This window comes from Chroicocephalus ridibundus, chromosome 6, assembly GCF_963924245.1.
Source record: "Chroicocephalus ridibundus chromosome 6, bChrRid1.1, whole genome shotgun sequence".
In the NCBI taxonomy this organism is placed as follows: Eukaryota; Metazoa; Chordata; class Aves; order Charadriiformes; family Laridae; genus Chroicocephalus; species Chroicocephalus ridibundus.
The window spans coordinates 73,420,270-73,436,862 of NC_086289.1; the positions used below are offsets into that span (position 1 = coordinate 73,420,270).

Below are 16,593 nucleotides of genomic sequence, written 5' to 3' on the forward strand. Positions count from 1 at the left end.
CTCATTTTTGAGAACATTCTCATGACTTCTCAATGTCTGAGAATTAAAATCCCAATCTTTCCATGACATGTAGTAAACAAGTGAAAAATCAGGTTCCAGAGCAGAGTGTGAAATAAGGTCCATCTCCTATTCCCAGTATCCACCCGGCACTTTTCATCAGCTTTTCACCCAGCCACCACCATCATTTTCTCCTGTGGATCTGGAGTCTGAGAAGGTGAGCAACTTCCCTACTGATTTTTGACAAAGTTTGACCTGGATCCAATGTAAAAAAAGCAGTGGAGACCAGGTTTCCTTGTATTGTTCAAAATAAAAAAGGTTTTGCTAGACGGCTGCACAGTCAGGACATTGACCACTGGTGCTCCAAGTGGGAAAGTGGTGAACGCAGAAGAAAGCAACAACTCAAATCACAGAATCATAGAATCTTCGTGGCTGGAAAGGACCTTTGAGATCATCGAGTCCAACCATATACAAAGATCATGATCGGCATTATAAGGCTGCCATACATATTCTTTCTAGGCATTTTTTCCTAGCAACATTTCCCAAAGAAACAGCGCAAAATTACCACGCTTTCTTATCATTTAACTTGCAAATTCTACCAGTCAATTGCAACCAGATTTGATGTTGGGAAGAACTCTCCAAGATGCGACTTTCCTACAAGTCCCATAATATCATAGAGGAAAGACCCAATTAAACTCCTTGAGGAAAGGCTACAGGATGAACTTGGGACATTAAAAGTAGCGGGTTTGCCCAAAACCACACACAAACGCTGGTCAGTCGATGAGCACATGGACACCCCCAAACCCATCCCAGGAGGGAGGGCAGCACGCACTGCCCGCTCGGTTCGGGGAGGCACAGGACATGGTCCAAGAGCTGTGCAGGGAAGTCTCGGACCCACCTGGGACCATCGGGACCCAAGTGGGAGAGCTGGGGTCACCCTGCACGGGAAATGGGGGGCTCTACACCATGCTGGACACATCCACAGAAGCCCAGATCTCCTGCTTAGAGAGCAGCTCAGATGCACTGCGCTGCCCAAGGCGGGACGATGGGGTTAGGTTCTTAAGGAAATAAATAAAAAAGCAGAGCTACTTAAATCCTTCTAATTTCTAAAGGAAAAAAAAATAATAATTGTTCCAGTACAATAACTTCTAGCTAAGTGCAACACAACTCGTAAAGGTACACTGATACTAACCCTACTCGACCCGTCCACAGCCCCCAGCGATGCCTGACGTACGCGCTATACCCGCCAAATCACAATATACTTCGAAGGCTCGTTTATTGAGCAGTGTGTGAAATAAATGTCATTTTTAGCCATTTTATGCATTAGCAACCAGTTCTACCGCATGCAGGACCAAAAGCTACTTTTATTCAGCTACGTTTTGTTGTCATACCTGGCGCCAGCCTTCCTTATTTAAGACTGCTTGTTACAGAGAAGTTTTGTAGGCAGAGGAGCAATAGTCTCCTTCAGAAATAAAGGTAATTAAATTTAAAAAGACTCATAAAAAAGCCTTTTTACATCACGTAACACACAAAGGGTAGTCATTATTCCATGGGGGTGTTACTGATTTTTAAAATCTTGTTGCGTCATCCACAGAGATAGCTCAAAATGCAGAAATCAGCAGAAAGTGCTATTTGCTACATAGAGATCTGCATTATTAATATAAAAAAGGCTCCCCACGCAAAGCGGAATAGTGGAGATGCCACGTAAATTCCCCTGTTATGCAGCTAGGTAGCTAAAGAAAAAAAAGCTTAATGTTTTGCTCGTCTATCAAAAGTGTTATTCACCCTGCTCAATGAGAATCATTTTTCAAGGCTGGTTCAAAGTGTTTTTGCACAAGGTGCTTTGGTACATAAGGACCAAAGTCCTGCCGCACGCTGTCCCAGCCGGCCATCGAGAGATGGCAGTGCAACACCGGCTTTTGTACTGCAACAACTAGAAAAACACAGAAATGTGGTCAATAAACACACGGCTTTGCCTGATGAGGACATGAAACTGAACAGCATGCAAAAGGTTCTAATTTTTTACCAAGATATTGCTTTATCCGTTTTTTCGGTGCTTATTTAAATTATCTGAAACCTTGTTTCTGTATCTACCCCCCACCGCAGCGCCCAGAGACACCCCTCACCTGGCTGTCGCACGGCTGAGACATGAGAAATTGTGAGAAGAATTTCTTGAACTGAAAGAAGGTGGGTTTAGATGAGATATTAGGAAGAAATTCTTTGCTGTGAGGGCGGTGAGCCCCTGGCCCAGGTTGCCCAGAGAAGCTGTGGCTGCCCCATCCCTGGAGGGGTTCAAGGCCAGGTTGGACGGGGCTTGGAGCAACCTGGGCTGGTGGGAGGTGTCCCTGCCCAGGGCAGGGGGTGGCACTGGGTGGGCCTTAAGGTCCCTTCCAACCCAAACTGTTCTATGATTCTATAATAAGAACACGCAACACCAAAGCATCCTCCCTTCCCATCCCAAAGGCAAACTATCACATTAAAGAGAAAATACAGCAGAAGTACAGACAGGAGAGGATACAACAACTATTTCCCTTTGACCAATTTTGAATTAATACCAGGCTTCCGCTGCCCACCCTCAAAACTAGGGGCCAAGTCAGACGCCCCTCAGCAGCGTGGCCACCTCCAGCCACAGAAACAGACTTTTTGGAGAGCTGAAGAAGCAGCTCAGAGCTGCGTGAACCCCATTGCACGTGACGGGGAAGCTGCTGCTGCTTCCAGCCCCAGGAACTTGCTGCCCCCCTTCGTCTCGCTCATGGCTTCTGGAAAGTAACCAATGGGAATGACCTTGAGATGATGGTGAAATGCAGGAGAGGTGGGACAGAGAGGGGACCCATTGGCCCCAAAGCCACCCGTCATGGTGCTCTCAGTGCTCAACACCCCCTCGCTTCATGCTGAAGTTACAACTTGCCAAGGATGTCTGCCAAAGAAAAACAGTAATGGGCTAGAAAAGAAACCTGCTACCCTACAAACCATCTGAACTCCGTTCTCCCTAATGGCCCAACACAGGCCCAAGGCTTGTTTGGGAGGTGACGGAGAAGATTTCTTCAAAGTGGCATCATGTAAATGGAAACGGAAAAACAAACAGAGGACGAAACGCTGAAAGAAGAAACTTAGAGGAGGAAAAAAAAAAAAATTTATGCGTGCACTGCTGCATGTACACACATATCCCACATACTAATAAATCCACTTCGTTAATGCTGGTTTATTTCCCCCAAATCCACCATTTCCACGTGCAATCGACTACCTAATTTAGACACTTAATAGATATTAGCATTGCTCTTTATTTCAGATACAGCATATAAATATATTATAAATAACTGAAAAGACACAGAAAAATGAGCCAAAAATAAGTAGAAATGACACATAATTCCTCCCAGTCTTAGATTTCTAGCTTAATTTGCAAAGGGCCCATTAAAAATATCTCAGGACATTTGCACCTATATGTCCCAAAACCATTCTGAAAACATAACAAGATCCTTAAAGCCCTTTTTTTGTGGCCTCTCTAAAAAATTCCCAGTCTTCCTCAAAACATTCTATGGATTTACAGGAAATACGGCAAAGTACGACGCACCCACACAACCGTTTTAGCTCCAAGTGCACTTTTAAAGGAGATCCCTCCCATTTGCCCCGACTTCCGTTTTGCAACTTGGAGCAGTCGCAGTGTACGTGAAGTAGAGTCCTTACTTGCAAAACTAGGATTAAATATAAAATAAATAAAAAAAACCCCAAACAACAGGTAAAAAAAGGATTTGCACGAGGGCTTACAAACCATGCTCAAATTGCTCACGGGCTTCCGGACACTTGGACCACTCCAAACGCCACTGTTCAACTAGAATCAGCACAGTATCAAGATATCCCACGTATTTTTTAATGTTGCTACAGAAAATCCCTGAACTCCCAAAATTTATCAGGCGTAAAACATATCAGCCATAAATTAAAGTCAACCGTCTACGCAGATGCCGGCCTCAAGATCTACTCAAGAACTAGATGTGCTTTAGACAAACTGACCCACTCGTTCCAACTCTGAATCCATGACAGAAATCACACAAAAAGTCATTTGGAAATTACTTTTTTCGAAGGAAAGGAGGCTTTTTGTCCCAGAGACAACACGCCAACGCTGACTTAGCTTCCACATAGCAAAAACGTGCCGGTATTTCTGTAACATGCCTACCGTAACTCGGACACCCCGGCGTGCGGGGTCTCACATGGCCTTCTCCACCTCTTGAGGACCATTCACACGCTTTCATACTCTGGGTAAAATTTACAAGTAAAATCTGTTATAATGAGCATCAAGTTCCACGATCACGAACACCGGATCGGCAGGCGAATGGGTGCCCAACGGTACAAATCTGATTGCTTTTCCGACAAATTATTATTCTACGCTGCACATTTATGCGAGCTTTGTACTCTTCTTCCAGGTCCATGCCAAATGCTAGAGAACAGATGCCGCCCGATATGGCTCCTGGCCTAATAGGTCTTTTGGTTGGGTTTTTTTTGGTGGTTGTTTTTATTATTTATTTTTTTTTTTAAACAAACCTGAACTGGCAGAGAAAGTTTATATGTCAGATTAGGACTTTGTATCTCTTAATCACAGTTTTATAACGTATACTAGATTTATTACAGTTAGATTTATTGTATCATCAAACAACAGCCGAAGAAAGTAATATTTCTGCAGTTTTAGGTGGGCTCTAACACATCCTAATTAGGTAGGATAACAGAAAAAGCTGGCAGGCTGCTGTGAATAATAATTCCCCCAAACATACCAATCATCAGTTTGATAGCAAACACGATATGTTAAAGGGAACAGCTAATGCTTTTGGTGGCTCTGAAAAAACGTTTAATGTTCAGATATAAACAGACTGCTGCATTTATCCACGGAAAACAGAAGTCTGGCTACAGAAACAATAAATCTCCTACAACAGAAATATCGTCACCAGTCCTTTTATTTTTCCCTCTATCACAAGAAATCCGGACACATGTTTTGCCAGCATGTGTGCACACAGACAGCGATGCCATTTTTATTTTTTTTAATTGCTGCTTAAGAATTGTCCTTTTTTTAATGGCCATAACGGTTTAAAAACAAAGTAAATTGTAATGACCCAACTTGGGAACGCGTAATTTTTTAATTACGCCCAAAAAACCTGAAGGCGCGTACTTTGAAAAGTTTTGTTACAATTCTGCTTTACATCTGTATTAACTCTCTCAAAAATAAAATGAACTCCTGTGTGTGATACACAATTTTTCATTACGCTTTGCAACCGACACGGGGAGTCCCTCAATCTGGCAAACCTACCTCTGAACTCAGCTGCTATGGGACTGCTGTCACGGTGGCTCTGGGGACAGACAACACCCCGTAGCCCAGGAAAGTGCCGATACACCAAATCCACCACTTCTCCAACTGCATCCAGGTCGATTAAGACAGTGAGGCATCAATGCCACCAAGGCTGCTTTGATTTATCAACTCAGAGGTGCCGAAGCAAGTGAAGAAGGTGCCATCCAGGTGCGCCAGGGGAGGGTTAGGATGGACATTAGGAAAAATTTTTTACACCAAAAGGGTTGTCAAACATTGGAACGGGGTGCCCAGGGCAGTGGTTGAGGCACCATCCCTGGAGGTATTTAAAAGCCGGGCAGACGTGGTGCTGAGAGATATGGGTTAGTGATGGTTTTTGTCAGAGTCAGGTCGATGGTTGGACTCGGTGATCTGAAAGGTCCCTTCCAACCCAGGCAATTCGCTGCTTCTATTGAAATCCAACCACTCCAACCAGGCAAACTCCTGGATTTGTGAGGTTTCAGCAGACTTCACTCAATACCAAATCTACCCTGTGAGCAGCTTCCAGAAGTGGAATTTTAATCCAGGGCTTCACAAAACGTTGCTGCTGGTGGCCGCTCTTCTATTACAGCGTTCTCCAAAAGCTCTTCCCCAAGCCATGGCGGGTCTACCCCAAACGGCTGTGAGGCTCGGTAAGACTACAGCCAACGAAGAGTTATGTATAGCCCTTTAGAAATGGTTTATAAAGGAAAACTCGTAACATAAATTAGTGGTTCCCGTACGTCGAGCATGCAGGAATGACCAATGTTGAATGACCTTCTGCATAAGAATCTATTAGACATCAATTTCAATCAAAATGAACATTTTCTCATCCTTTAAAAAGAAGAAAAAAAGAAGAGTTTTCTTGAACCGTATCAACTAATTGCTCTAAACACTCCTATTTGCTCTTTCACATCTTCACTTGAGAGATGGGGTCCAATATTGTAATGGGCACAATACAAATGAGCCCTTATTAAAGGCCTCCTACTATCTGACAATCTGCAATTAGGAATTCTTTCTAACCTTTTGAATTTAAAGGAAAACGTTTTTTAAATTAAATGCATACGCTTTGTTGTAATATATTTCAAAATGAAAGTTATCTCATTTTCTGCATTTTCACCTGTGTCTCTAAATTGCTATTATTTAAATGTGCCCTTTTTTATTATAAGATTCAATAATCTATGTCAAATGTGAACTTGCATAAAAAATTATCTGTAATTCTACCTAATGAACCTTCGTACTGATTTCCCATATGATCAAGTTTTGCTAGTTTCCCTTCCAGCCATTTAAAACAAGAGATGCTTCTCATGTTCATCTTTTAACTCGACTGCTTTGCTTTTAATCTCAAGAATACAGCTTCATTTCCAAATACTAAAAAAAATAATTTTTCCTTCCCTCATCTGAATTGTTTTCCATAGCTCAGGCGATAAATATTTGTATTCTGTACTTCAGCTTTAGTGACCTGATTTATGGCAACAGTCTCTGTCTTTCCGTGCCAATTTGAGAGTACGAAGCATAAAAGATGACAAAGCCAGTTTGAAATTTTCTGAAGAAAAAGAATTACAACCCTGAAAGGGAAGGGGTGGGGGGGAATCCAACAACAAAACAAAACCACCCAAAACCTTAGCTAAAAATAACAGTTACTGTCTACTTATCTGAGTACCCAGTCCCCAGAAACGCCAAGCACAGTCCTGAGTACTATTACAAAATAAGCTGCAGATGAAGCCCATTTGTTGGTTTTGCCTGGAGCAAAGTAGTATTTAATTACTGAACTATGAATCTCCTCCCCAAAGTCATATGCTGCGTGACCCAGGAGACTGGGATTCCGGATGTTACAGCAGAGACGAGCGACGGTGTATTTCCAGGGCTATGGCTACAAAGCTGCAAACTTCTATGCTTTCTAGAGTTAAAAATACATCTTCCTGGACCGCTATAGGGCATCTTGCAGTGATTTTGTAAATCCCTAGACTGACTAAAGAAATCGGGATATTTCTGGTACCGACACTTTATTCAACGCTCTTTAGGTTCTTCAACCTCTTTTTTTTTCGTTACCGTGCAACACAGGAAGAAATTATGTGTTTGGGGGAGATTTTCCTCCCTATTTCCTGTATCAGAATAGCAAAAAGGTATTGTATTTTAAACACTTTTCAACTCTTTGGGGAACAAGGAAAATAGACATTTCTTTCCAGGCACAACTTTTCTGCATGGCAGTTACAACCCTGTTGAAATGGAGGTAGTTCTGATATATCTTCAGGAGCAAATATGTTATTCCTTTAAAACTTAAAAGCCAAACCCAGCTGCTCCAGACATGCATGCGTGTGGCAGTAAAACCACCAGCAGAAAGTCCTGCCTCCATTTTGACTACTTCTTGAAAGCCATCCCTACCCGATTCCCCACAAGATGCCAAACCCAAACATCCCATCTCGCCCCCCGTGAAGGCAGCCAAGGAGAGGGCTTTCAATCACAGAGCTCGAGTTCACCGACGCTGGCAAACTAGGATTAAATGAAAACTGTCCAGAACTAGTAGTTACAAAGTTAAGTCACCACCCTCTTTCGATACTTAAAAAATTTTCAGAGCACACCAGGAAATACAACCAAACATCATGAAATTCCCCTTGATCAAACACCTAACGCAGACCAAAGTAATTTTTCGGAGAGGAAGAACCCGTGGCTTGATGGGATGACCCATGGGTTAGACTGTCCTACTCACACACAAGCTGGGCAGATGCCTACAGCAGCAAAACTGGAAACGCGGCATTTCTAAACCCAATTAGAAAGAGATAGCTTCTGGTTGATGAGCACAATTAGCACGTTTACCTGGGGAAGCAGCAGTATAGGTTTGGCCAGTACAGATTACTTCACAAGATGACCTGCAAAGTCCATCTTCCAGGCTCTGTACGCTAAACATATCTAACTGTAACGGAGAGGGAAGTACCAACAAATAGTTGTTATTACTCCAGCGAGAGATGTCTGTCCCCCAAAAGGGAACATTTTCTTATTGGAGGGGCCATCACGGGAACAGCGGTAACATCAAGCAAGCCGTAGAGCTTCCATTCTGAGGCCATTAGAAGGATGTACCTTTAGACAGAGTCACAATCCTTCAGTAATACCTAGTTTAAATAAATTAAGACTTTTGCAACCAAACTCATAGACCCTGTCTCAAGAAGGCTTTGTGAAATTGTCAAATGGCTTTACTAAGTGCTAAAATAACGGCCTACTAATAATTTCTGGATCTAGACACAGAATAGCGGTAGGTTGGTGGAATCCAGTGCAAGAAAGATGAAAACTGGAAGAAGCATTACCTGCTAGTTGTTTAAAATCCCATGCAATATACCTCTTCGGCGAGCACCCAGTTTTAAGCGTGCAACTATACGACTGCTGACCTCCTCTGCGGCATTAAAACCTTAGCAAAAAATTAATTATGGATGAATGTGGGAGCACACCCATTAATCCTCGCTTGGATCAAACTGTGTAAAAATTTCACAGAAAAAAACGTGATTAAGAAGAGCTCTTGAGTTGGTCAAAATGAGACGTATGAAGAGCTTCTGTTGAAACTAAGGTAGGGGAGGGTCAACGTCAAAAAAAATGTCTTCTATTTGAGATCATGCACCATTGAAAATAAGCACAACTTCTACGGTTCAAGCTTCTTCATCAAGAACATGTAGAAATTAAACAGTTAAACAAAGTTAAAGATCTCCATACTGTGCTAACTTTCAGCTCTCAGCTGATTTATTCTCATTTTCACTGCTGGAAAACCCACCGAATAACGTGGCCTGTAAGTCTGATCAAGAACATTCCATTTTTTCCAATACGTTGTTCCTGATGTTCCCACAATAGATCATTCGGGGCTCTAAGGGACCGTGTCAATTGAATTGAATGATGTGGTCGCCTGCTGGTACATAAATGCAAAGGCAAAGCTGAGGGGGTTTATTTTCAAAACAGGAGACATTGATCCTGTGACAATGTTCCATTACCCTGACTTTATTTCTATTAGAGCCAGTGATTACATCTACATCAATCGCTTGAGCTGATGGATATTGGTGCACTAACAGTGACACAGTTTTTCACTACGCTGCTGCTGCTGCTGCCCTGCATACTGATGGTTCACCAAAAAAAAGATTCATTCCGAGCTTGGACTAATGCTACTTATTTGTCAATGAAAAACTACTAAAGCTTGGACACACTTTTGCAATTATTGAGTTTTCAACTGGCTGTGGTTTTGGGTTTTTTTGGTCTTCTGGAAATCTTATTGTGGAACGGTTATTAGTGACCGTGCAGCCTGGCACGGATTCTATTTGTTATGATTGAAATATTTATATCGCTACCTGATGGTAATAAAACAGCATATGTAGTTCTTACGAGCATCTGCGGAAAGATCTCTCTGCACTCCTACAACAGCATCCCTATCTTGACTGGGGATTTTTTCATACGAGTGTACAGATTCCTCTTCCATTTCCCCGTACCGCCACCCTTTTACAGCTTCTACCGTACTTGTTATCTTTCCCAAGCTGGTGATCCGTCTTCTGGCTTTCAGCTCTTGATCTGACATATGATCTGGAGCCTGTGGTCACGCATTTGCCCTGGTTTTCACCTCTTCACCATGCGCTGCCTACCCGTAACTCTGCACTCCCGAATTCATCTCCCCAGCCGCTTCCGTGAGCGCTGGCTTTATCTGTACTTCCTTCAGTCATTTCTTTTTCCTACGTTCTTCTTTCCCTTCTTTTTCACTACAACACATGAGTTGCTGACATTTTGCACAAATAAACTCCGGTGGTTGGAAAACATTCAATTCATCTTCAACAACGGTGATTTCTATTCCAACGAAGCCCTGTTCTTTTTATTTGTCCTTGTTTGTTTAGCCTTGTGCCCCGAGTCACGCCTGAAGTGCCTGCAGGAGAAAGGCCTTTGTCTGACTGGCTTCGGTGTATTTACTGCAGTGGGTTCCCTCAGTCTTGATTAGGAAGTTTTTTTAATGCTGCCATAACAACAACAAATTGAGGTGTTTTGGAGTTATACCTGCGCAGATAACAAAGCAAAGCAGAGATGGGAGTTAGCAGCATCCGAACGAGTGTAGAAACCGGGACAACAGGATACTGCTGGAGCCGGCCAGCATCTTCTCCTGGCACCCCTCTGCCCCATGTCGACGTCTACAACTGAGGTTGGGTGGGCACCTCCTCGCTGAAGTCCATTCCGTACTGCACATGTACATTTTTTCCAAAAACCAAAAGCAAAACAAAATGACCCCAAATCTTCCTCTGTGGTGTGCCCTGGTACTCGCGAGGCTGTAGGTACCCGAGCAGCCCCTGCCTACGGCATCCGAGAGCCTTCAGCTGTACTGCAAGGAATTTTGCTAGAGACCAAGTTTTGAAACACCCATTAGGGGCCCCCGCTGCCTCATGGTTTCAGATTGCATCTTTTTTGTGAAATGTCAGGTTTGTATGTTTGGGGTCTGGTTCTTCTTTCCCAGTGAACAACTGAAGACAAACTAGAACCAAACACTGACACTGGGCTGGACAGAGGCAGCTACACCAACATGACCTTTTCCAACAAAGGATCCACTTGTTCGCCCTGCCATTGGTGTAGGAGCCTGAATGCCCTCACCTCAGGTTCTTAAGCACCTACAAAGCTAATATCGAGTGCAGGCTTTATTTTCAGCGTAGAAGTTGACGGAACTACCCCATAAAAAAAATACTAAAAACATAAACTGAGCAGAAGCAGCATTTTCTGCAGTGGAAGACCCAGGAGAAAGGGTGCTCTATGAACCCAGCTGGAGTGAAGAATTTGGAACACTGAGCACCTTCCTCAACTCCTACATTACTTTAGAAAAAGATCTTGGATTATCAGGCATCGCACATCACTTCCGCAGTGTCGGGGATATAAACATGCAGTTTGATGAGGGGGGAAAAGAAGAGAGATAGTAACGAGGTGCTCTGTTCACCGAGCGGGTGAAGAGGGTTTGATCTATTCCAAACGCAAATAAACCCAGCTTATTTCCCCATTGTTAAACCTAGTCTTATATGCCTTTCCCATGCGAAAATAAGTTTTGGAATTACGTACTCTGGCAGCATCTAGTTTGGGGATAACAAATAATTTTTCTGAAATTCCTTTGTGAGTGCACGAAAGCTGCCAATTTTTTCCTGAGGCAGACGCCTCGTTGAATACTAACAGCTCTGAGTCCACTGTTTATGAAAAATGAAGGATGAAATGTAAAACCCCTGTAAGAAAATACCACAAAGGGGTGAAAAAAAAAAAGAAAAAAACCAACCTAACAACCTCAAAGGACACAGAGAAGATCCTTCAGCTACAATTTATTACAATTTCAAGTCAGGAAAATACAAACTGTTAACAACGAAGGATATCATCTCCAGCTTCAGTGGCCGTTTATCAAGCACAACTACATCAGCACCTACTACTTACTAAAGAAGAGGCCAGATTGATCTATTTATTTTTTAAATTGGGATGAAGAAAAAGCAAACAGTGCCCTTTGGATAGGGAAAACAATTAATTAATTGTACTATGAATGCAGGGTTTTGTTGTGGCTTTTTTTAATAAAAAAAATCTGACTACTTGGGTCGAGGCCAATATTAGCGATGAGCTGCGGACTGATAGCAAAGAGGTAGATTGGTACTTATGAATGTTAATAGTAGAAATACACTGTGCTTTAGACATGTTTTTCCCTATTAACCCAGATACTAAACATGTTGAGAATCTAACTGCAGTCAGACAGCAGAATTTGGTCTTGAAAATATGTGCTAAATAACATTCATCGTATTTAGCGTTCACAGTTCTCCACAGCCATGAATCATAACCTAAAGCCTGGAATAAATTAAATGTAAACTGACAAGTTCTTTCTAGCCCCAAGATGTTCACCTAAAAGATTTAAAGATGTGCGACTCATGATTGACTGCAGCATTATGCATGAATGTAGAATTTTACAGAAGGCTTAAGAAAGTTTACCTTCAGATTAAACACTCAGCTCTTTCCTTTACCCAAGCATTTTCACCGTCCAGCCCCGTTTACTAAAGCAGCCTGAAACAAGCCTGAGGGAATTTGCAAGTAAATAACCATCAGGAGTTCAAGACCTTAAAAAAAAACCACCCCAAACCCCACCTTTCACAAAAATAATAGATAACATGCTTCTCAATGTTAAAAAAAGAACAACATGTGAATCTACATTAGGTATGTCTACTCCCACGCTCCTCCACTATGCCCACCTTCTTAGACCGCTAATCTGCGGAACAAGACATCCTTTCCTCGTAACCAGTCCACCGATACCACCTTCTTTTATTCCCAAATAAAACCAAATGCAACAGCAGCATTAGAAAGTGCAAACCAGAGCTTGGAGTCTTTAAAAGTTGTCTTAGAACTGTAGCATTTTTGTTCAAGAATAATGCAATTGCAGTCTCTGACCTTAAAAGAGCTACCGATGCAAACATGATCAAGTGCAAAAGGGCAGTATGAAACCACCTTCACCTACACTGTTTTTTTTTTAATTAAAGATTAATTAGCAGGAAGAAAATATTAAATCAGAGCATTCCTCAGAAAAGAGAGATGTACTAATTAAAATGAATTTAACGCTTACAAGTTTATTTTAGAAAAAGGACCATTGAAGTGCATTAGAAACCAACTGTACTTACTTCAGCACCTCAAGACTTAACTTCAGGTGGACTTTGAAATTAGGTAGCTAAATTTTCCAGAAGCATCTAAGTCACTTCGAAGCCTTATTGGAATTGATTTCTAATAAAGAACAGGATGTGAAGTACTTGCCTTTCCTGGGTACTTCCTAAAACCAAGTTGACGCGTCTCTCAAAACCCATGAAATAAATCAAGAAACAAACACTGTCTGACAAACGTTATCTTTGGCATTCAAAGAGTCAAAGCTCCTCTGATCTGTTGACTTTAAATCAAGTATTACAGGAAGAGTTTAATATCCAAGATCTTAGCCCTCCTAAGGGGACTGGGCACGGCCATTCATGAACACGAGCGATTGCAGCCACAGACAGCTCGTGCCGATTCATTTGTCTTAGGCTGGGACACAGCACGATCAACGTACTTGTCCTATTTTCTAGTTACAACCTAACATAACAAAAACATGAGACCAATGTAAAATACTCATTTCTTCTTTCACTGCCCTATATACAAATCTGCAATACAGATGCAATCTATTAAGAAGTAATAGAGAAATAAATCAACAGCAACGCATGCAACATCTTGGTAAAGATGTAAGGAGTAAAGAATACTGCTTTACTTTTACTGAAATAAACCACTGGGCATTCCTCCGCCACCATTCTGTCATTGTTGGTCTCTCAGGGCTGTCATCGCCTGCACCACGCGTGGTCTAGGAGGCAGCGAGGCAATAACCAAAGACTGGGAGGCAATGGCCTGACTTGCAGAGCCCATGGCCCAGCTTCCACCATGGGACTGGACGCTCAAATACACAAGAAGTTGAGTTGCAGACACGAGACCCTTGCCAGGACACAGGCAGCTCTGACACAAACACCTCGCCCTCAGTAACTCCGCAAGAAGGGCCAGATTGTTTTCCAAGCCTGCAAATATCTCTTTCCTTGATTTATATAATTTTCAGTTTCTGCTACAATAACCACCTTCAATGCAGACATTCAGTCTACGCATCTCTACATCCTACTCTGTACCACACGGCAAAGTTTGACTGCGTAAATTGCCACAAGCAAAAACCATACTGTCTAGGCCTTAGTGCCGTGCATTTTGGCAGAGAATGTCTCCATCTATATTAGCTATACCCGAATTTCCATAAGAAATAGTATTGATTTTTCCCTTCAAGTATATACACGTCATGAAAACCTCACTCATGCCTCCGAAGGTTGTCTAGACATAAAGTTGGTCCCCGTTCCTGCCTTCAGCATCTGCTTATTTTTTCTCTAAATGACGCTATATCAAAGGTCTTTTGGCAGAATATTAAGAATAGTGTATCTGCTGAGGTGACATGCCTCTAATACATAGAAAAGACATGCAATACAGTCATCATCCTTGACCAGATTTTCCATACCCTGCAATATATCTTTTTTTCTTTTTTACTGGGAGCGGTTCCAATGTCTGAATCATCAAGAGCAGTCTTTTCTTCTGCAAAACGCCCTGAAAAAATAAAAAACAAGCTTCTTTCCTTGTCTGTTGAAAATAGAATATTTTACCTAACTCAAATTATCCTAGACTAAGGACAACTTTGAATGAATGCCAAGTTCTGATACTTCATGATTGTTTAAGTCTAGAGGCATATTTGTACTACATTGAAGGAAAAATTCCCAGAGATCCGATGAACATGTCTGCCGTAACGCAGCCCCAGGTGGCTCCTACACCTTGTAAAGTCACCTGTATCTGTAGAAACAATTGCATTGTTGAGCTTAGAAGATTAAAGAAGTGTACCAAATGTTCTTCTTGCTAATTTGGCACCGTACAGAGGGTCGGGCTCATACAAGGAACCAGAACACACCTGTAGAGGGACAGGCAATGAGTTTCAAAAAAAATCTTCCAAGATGGTTTAAAAGAACACTATTTTTGCTTTTCTGTGTAGCACACAGGATATAAAAAAAAGCTATACCAAAGCAGCCTGTGGTATATAAAGGTTTTGTTTTGTGAGGGAAGCATCCTTCAAAAGCTCTATGCAAATGCTTGCATGAGCGCCCCTGCCACACATAAAAACCTTAAAATTTAAAACAGTTGGCTTTGTACAGTGGAAGCAGGAGAGTCTACTGAAGAAACTCCTATCAAATAGGCTGAAAGTCAGAAAGGATCCAATTAAGATAAAAAGTTCAAACCCAGGACATTTCCTCTTCTTTCTGACTGCTTAGGCCAACATCAGGCATCTGTTCTCACTAATTTTTGAATTAATCCCCTTTGAAGCAAAGTATTGAGAACCCAGAGACACATCATCTGGCCGATAAGGATCCCCCTCCCTCCATTAGGAAGTGCTGTTGTGGATTAAAGAGTCTCCTCTACTGGCGCAGTTGGCAACCTGACGATAGCTTTGTGTAGAGAAAACAGTTTTGCTTAGTCAAGTTAAAACATCGGCAGAGATGGGAATACATCATGTCTTGTAACTGCGGGCTACCATTACATAGGCAGCTGCACTGAAACGCTCCTCAAACTGTCCCACAAATGACCTCTGTCTTCTGCAGAATTAAGCAATCACAGTAACTACTGCTGCTAGTTCAGATTTAAAGAAATTAGACAGGATGGCTCTTCAAAAAAAAGAAACTCCCAATGTCAGGTTACCTTTACCTCAAACACCGGAATAACAGGTTCCACGCCTGAAAAATTCTGCTCACCCACTTCCAGTAACAAGAGCATTATTTGAAAATAAAGAGATGAGAGAGAGAGAGAGAAGTCCCTGACTTCTGCAGATGACATTATACTTTAATAAGTACCGCACAAATTGCTCACAACATTTTGAAAAATTTTCAGTATTTCTCAGACTCCGAAGAGCTCCCATCATCTTTCTTTTCTTACAATATTTATAAAGCTGTGATGTCTTTACTTTGCAGAATTGCCGCTTAAGATTCTTGAGTGATGCTACTCAAAACTTCACAGTGCCATTTCTCTCGTATCAGTCTGAAAGCCTATTTTCTCCCTCTCCAAGATTAAGAAACTCTAATGCAAGTCTACAGGCATTATTTGTGAGTGCTCGAAGTGTTATGTACCTGTAGGGCTGGAAACCATTCAGTGTGAATTGTACCACACCCAAGTATTTTAGATAGACCGATCTAGAACAACTCCTCTGAGGAGCGGCTGAGGGAGCTGGGGGTGTTCAGCCTGGAGAAGAGGAGGCTGAGGGGAGACCTTCTCGCTCTCTACAGCTCCCTGAAAGGAGGGGGTAGCCAGGGGGGGTCGGGCTCTTCTCCCAGGGAACAGGCGATGGGACAAGAGGAAACGGCCTCAAGTTGCGCCAGGGAAGGGTTAGACTAGATATTAGAAAAACTTTCTTCACGGAAAAGGTTATCAAGCATTGGACCAGGCTGCCCAGGGCAGTGGTGGAATCACCATCCCTGGAGGTATTTAAAAGCCGGGCAGACGTGGTGCTGACGGACATGGGTTAGTGGTGGATTTGTCACAATTAGGTTGATGGTTGGACTCAGTGATCTTAAAGGTTTTTTCCAACCTAGACAATTCTATGATTCTAATGCAATGACAGCAGAGAAAATGGCTTCAGTCTTTACACCAATTCACTTGCAGCTTCAAACAGTATCCTTTTGCTTCCCTATTTTATCAGCCTCCAGAGCCTTCCCAAGCAAGCTCCCCCCCGTATCTCCAACACA

At 42.3% G+C, this 16,593-nt stretch overlaps 1 protein-coding gene across 5 annotated transcripts in view; it reads right to left on the reverse strand.

The window, feature by feature from the left end:
- TBL1XR1 (TBL1X/Y related 1) overlaps nucleotides 1-16,593 on the reverse strand; it is a 121,734-nt gene that overhangs the window by 22,499 nt on the left and 82,642 nt on the right. Inside the window, exon 1 of one of the 5 annotated variants that reach the window (XM_063338444.1) lies at nucleotides 14,331-14,351. The exons of the other annotated variants lie outside the window; for them this stretch is intronic. The gene's annotated coding sequence lies outside the window, so the exon portion shown is untranslated. Of the gene's footprint in view, nucleotides 1-14,330; nucleotides 14,352-16,593 lie in introns of those variants that run through there. 5 annotated transcript variants of the gene reach the window in all.